The following is a 6,000-nucleotide window of genomic DNA, read 5'->3' as shown; positions in this document are numbered from 1 at the left end:
TTAAAAGTGAATTCTAAGGGAAAAGACTAATAAAGGATTGCTAGGCACTGAGGTTGTTTTAGATGTTCTGATTCTGTATGTGGTTCTTTACACAAATTGAAATTAATCTTTTCTGGCTAGGTATATTGTTGACATTTAATATTTTTTGGCATTTTAATCAAATAAATTTCTTCCCACTTATACAGTTTTCACAACCTTATTACTGTTTTTAAAGCTCTACTTTTTAATAGTCCAAGATTGCTTTTTGCCACTAAACATAACAGTTGACTTTTGATAGCTGTTCCCGACATACCAAAGCAAAATACATTTTCTTAAGGCATTTCATTTGCAAACTTTCACTTTTTCGTAGATGAAGCAAACTGTTTTGTTTAATGTATTCAGAAAGCCACTTTAACAGTTTATATTGGAGCACATATATTTGTTCCATTTTCCTACATTACCTGTCCCTCTGTATATGTGAAAGTGTACCAAGATTGACTTTTTATTGTCTTAAATAGATGAGTGCATATGACATGTGTTCATCATCTCACACCATGGGGCCCCTGTTGACTGTTTTGCTTTCATACACACACACACACACACACACACACACGCACACACACACACTAGTAGCCCGGTGCACAAAATTCGTGCACATTGAAAGGGGATTAATTAGAGGAAATAATTTAATATTGCTACTTGCCCTTTCTCTATAATAGAAGTGTCAGAGATGAAAGAAAATTAGTAAAGTGTATAAGAAAACCTTCCTCCTGTCAGAGTCTGGGGCGCACCATGGAACCCAGAGTCAAGTCCCCGCCCACCCACATGCGCCTCAAAATTGCGTGAGACCCAGACCCGGCTGCCCCCCCCCCCGCCCCATTGGGCTAGATCCAGACCCGGCCAGTCCCACTCTTGTCAAGCCCTGATGGGCAGGGGGCGTAGCCTCAGGTCCCATGGCCAGGCGCCAGGATGGGGGGCGTGGCCTAAGGTCCCCCAGCCCAGACCAGGGTGGGGAGTGTGCCTTGAGGTCCCCCGTCAAGCCCTGCCAGGCGGGGGGGGGGGGAGGGGTGCAGCCTCAGGTCCCCCGTCAAGCCCCACTGGGCGGGGGGCACAGCCTGAGTTCCCCCGACCCAGCACTGTGGGTGCACCTTGAGGTCCCCTGTCAAGCCCTGCTGGGTGGGGAGCACGGCCTGAGGTCCCCTGTCAGGCCCAGCCAGGAAGGGGGCACAGCCTCAGGTCCCCTGGCCCGGTGCTGGGGTGGGGGGCATGGCCTGAGGTCCCCTAGCCTAGCACCAGGACGGGAAGCACATTTTGAGGTCCCCCGTCAAGCCCCGCTGGGCGGGGGGCATGGCCTCAGGTCCCCTGGCCTGGTGCCGGGGTGGGGGGCGCGGCCTCAGGTCTCCCAGCCTGATGCCAGGGCAGGGGGCTCAGCCTGAACTCCCCTGTCAAGCCCTGCCAGGTGGGGGATGCAGCCTGAGGTTCCCTGTCAAGCCCCAGGGGGGTGGAGGAGGGTGTAGCCTCAGGTCCCTGCTGATTGCTCCTTAAGGCTCCTTATGGGAACTTGGCCTCAGCTGTGGGTGCAGCCATCTTTGTGATGGAGTGATGGCCAATTAGTATATTCCCTCTTTATTATATAGGAGATATATATATATAAGTTTTTGTTATAAATTATACAAAGATTCAGAAACAGGTTGAATGATCCTCAACTCTACTTCCTATGGTAATCAGAGAACTGTGGATAGTTGTTGTGAAGTGGGGTAGAGTGGCAAGCAAATGAGTGAGGAATGAATGGATGGATAGATGGATAGGTAGGTAGGTACATAGTTGGATAGATAGAACCCTACTTTTTTCTCCTTTGTGATTACCCAATGAGGAAAGGATGGAACATAGATCCCAATATACTTAAAATGCAAGAAATAGGCCTTATCCAAGATAGCCTTGATACACAAAATGTGCAATAACCAATATGACAGGGGCATTGATAAATTAGAATATACCAGCTTAGTTGCCTTTGAGAAACTTCCATTCTAGTGAGTGGGATACAGGCAGTGGTAAGTAAACAGATACCTTTGTTATTTTACATAAGTGCTATAAGTTAAATAAAGCCAGTTATTTTACATAAGTGCCATAAGTTAAATATAATTAAGCATGGCAGAGAGGGTGGGTTGTTTTTAAAATGGGTAGTCTGAAAAACTTCTCTGTAAGGAGGTAACATATGAGTAAGATAGGAATGAAAACAAGGAGCATTCCAGGCAGATGGAACAACCAGCACAAAGATCCTAAGATAGGAATTAACTTGGCATGTTAAATGTAAAGAAAGAAACCTGTTATGTATCCAGGGAGGGTGTCCAGAAAGCACTTGAATATATGTCTAGAACCTAGGGGAACAGCCAGGTCTGCAGATTTGCAGTTCATCTGTGGATATAAGTTATTTCATGCAGTAAAACTTGATGAGATTACCCTGGGGAGGGCAGGATGTCCTTAAACAAATAGCCAAATATTTCTTCAGTAAAATGGGTTTATTTGAGTGCAAAGAGAATTGCAATTCGGGACATGCAATCCAATGGCCAAGTGCAAGTCCAGAGAAACAAAGGAGAGGAAGGCTCTTTTATGGACTTGGTAGAAATTGTTGTAAACCAAGAGTCCATTGGAGGAAACTGAAAGTTCGAAGGATAGTGACTTTTCATTGGCTGAATTATGGCCATCTTCCATTGGCTGAGCCATTACTGGGCAAGGAGGAATCTTCCTCCTCCTGAGGTAGTAAAGTATCTCTTCCTGTCGGGTCAGTAGTGTTGCCTTAAGTGACGCATGCATGGGAATTCTCTCTTCTCGCCTCTGGAACCCATTTTAAATGAGATATCTGCTTATTAATGTTCACAGTAGAGATGACTAAAGCTCCCAAGTCTAAGCCTGCACAACAGGAAAATAAGTAGCTGTGAAGGCATTTGAAGGAAATTCTTTCTTCCATCCTAGAACCAGGCATTGAGGATTTCTCTGCATTGGTTCTCAGAAACTGTCAGCACTGTCAATAGTCATTATTAAAAATCCTTTCCCCCAGCACTCTAGCATTCTCAAAAAGAAAAAGAAAAAAAGTTCCTGGTCCTGTTGCAAGTTTTACTTACCTTTAGAGTAGAGAGAGATACGTATTTCTTAAAACCAGAATTCGGGTTAGGACCTGGATGATTTATTGGATAAATTTAAGCCTTGTACTTCTCTGTTTTATCCTGTTGTAAACTATGCCTTCTAAACTCAGGGCTGCTCTGGAATATTTTGTTTCATCCAATTTCACCTTAATGATTAACATCTATGTTCATAATTCACTGAAACACCCACTGAATTCTTTCTGCTGATATAAATTCTTATAACAACAGAACTGATACCAAAAGCTTAGGAGAAATATGTCATGCTTTACAGCTAATTTTTATCACTGTTTATGTTGAAAAACATAAGACTAAGACTTAGAACTTTATTTATTAAAACTAATTCATATGCACAGAAACTACTTTCAGAATGGGTTTAACATAATTTAACATTTCAAAATACAAATTTTGGGGAGATTCCCCAAACAACACTTGACAATGTTATTTATTTTTCTGACAGAGTGCTCATTTGAAATCAGTATTTATATTTTTGACAGTGATCTGTGGATTTATCTAATCACTTTTATAGTACTAAGTGGGTTTCTACTTACAAATAGGTAACATTTTGTATTATCAAAAAACCTAACCTCCATTTAACATTAACCTATATGTGCTTCAATCTTGTAAAGTTCTTTTTGGTAGTATATTTTACACATTTATACTTCAGCATTTTGGGGGCCTATCATATTTTTATCAACGCTCATGCTGTTGCATTATTACAGCACTACATTATTATTTTATTTAACAATTATGTTCTGAGCATTAATAATTGTGCTAGCAGAGCCTATAGTCTAGTAAAGAAGGTGGAGAATAATGCATTTAACTAATGCATAAGAAGTGGTCACTAATGGGAATTGCTGTGGGAGCTCCCAGCAGTGGCTCTAGTCCTTGCCCTGAGATTTAGAAATGACATTGTCAGTGAGCTACTTGCTAAGACCTCATTAAGTGCATGTAGTTATTTTTTTTTTATTTTTTTCTTTCCTTCATGGTCCCTTACCCATGTAACTTTAGTTTCTGGATGTTTTCTGCTTGCTTATGTGTTTCTCTGTAAGAATTATAAAAATACTAGAGGACCGGTACACATATTCATGCACGGGTGGGATCTGGCCAGCCCGCCCTGATTGAGGCCAATCCGGCCAGCCTGGGGGAGGAGACGCAGGAGGTTGGTCGGCCAGCCCTCTCCCTGGTCGAACTCCCAGTTGAACTCCCGGTCAAGGGGACAATTTACATATTAGCCTTTTATTATATAGGATCTTATATGCAGAGTTTTGAATTACCTATTACTATCAACTTAGTACATGAATGAAAAGAAAGGAAGATATTCTAAAGTGGAAAAAAAACAATATTAGGGTACTTCTTTTAAAACTTTTCTTTTTCTCTAGTGCAAAACAATGCATAGTCATTGGTAAAACATTTGGTAAATACGTTTTTTACCAAATTTAAAGGAACCATAGAACCACCTCTCAAAGACAACCACTGTGATTTTTATGCATATGTTTTTCTTTTTTTTTTTGGATGAATTTTATATATTTATAATTCTGTTCTTAGGTAGTTTGGTAGCCTGCTTGTTATCCACAGAGCATCATAACATAAGCATTTTTTCCATGCTCTTAAAACAACTAGAGGTGGCTTTTGACTTTCTTGAGTTTTTTGTTTGTTTGTTTTGCATTTGATAATGGGTGGGCATAACATTTATGTAAATTTAAAAAGGAAAGAAAAGAAACCTGACTGTGAAGGCTAACTCAGAAGAAACAAGGAAGAAGGATAAGGGATAGTAGGCAGTTCCTTGTCCTACCAGAATAAGAAACACTTTCCAAACCATATCCCTATTTCCAAGCAAAGTTAGCAGGTGTGTGGGTATCACAAAATTTTTCAGCAGGCAAAATAAATAATCATCTTAGAAGTTTGAAATGAGGGTGCTCCAAAACCCAACTTGCTGCACATTATAGGACTCTGTCAAAAATATGTCCTCTGCTTGAATACATACAGGAAGAGGGTATTCAGTAAGAAAGGATTTTATTACCTAACTATGTTTTAGCAGTTTTTATGGCTGATATAAAGTTGAGAGCTTTTATCTCATTTAGTTCCTATTAACACACATTGATCAGAACCAGGGCAAGATGGAGCACTTTAGCAAAGTGCAAGAAACAGCCCCATCATTTGAGCTCCTGGAATGCTAATATCATGATGGAATACAATTCAGGAGTAGTTGGTTGTTGGTAAAAGAGTATTTTGCTTTAATTTCACTTGCATGCATAGAGTATTCCTCTGCATTTTGACTATTGAGTATACTGGTATGCTCTGAGTTAAGGGTTTATTGCTTTTCTCTATGAATTTCTCTACCAGAATCACATGGTGCTTCCACATGATAGTGAATGATTATGTTTAAATGTCACTAATATATATCGTAGGCCTTTTTTTTTTATATCTAAACTGTAGTTTAGACGGTGGTGGTTAAATATATTGAACAACAGCCAATATAAATAAACCCTGGAATTAATTTGGTGGGAAAGTGATATAACATCACCCCACCCCTCAATTAAAAGAAATTAAGAAAAATTAAAAAATGTTAAATATAAGAAGAGGAATTTTCATTTGAGATTTATGAAATTAATTTGAGTGTTTAGGTTTATCCTTTTCATAGGTTTGAGGGGATGGGTGATCCCAGTGATCTGCATATGGAGATGTTTGCACCCACCACTCTGGGACTGTGTGTGCTGTATGTTCATGTATTCCTTGGCCTGCCAAAAATTACCCCGTGATCTTTGCCATTGGGCCATTTTTTATGTGTTACTATGAAGCCAGCTTAGAATTTTTTAATAAGTTTGGATGCCAACTTAGATATCAAATTGTACTTGACAGCTTAAGTATTAGAGTGAAT

Source organism: Plecotus auritus (genome assembly GCF_963455305.1).
Source record: "Plecotus auritus genome assembly, chromosome: 4".
Taxonomy (NCBI): Eukaryota; Metazoa; Chordata; class Mammalia; order Chiroptera; family Vespertilionidae; genus Plecotus; species Plecotus auritus.
This window is presented reverse-complemented; position numbering follows the sequence as displayed.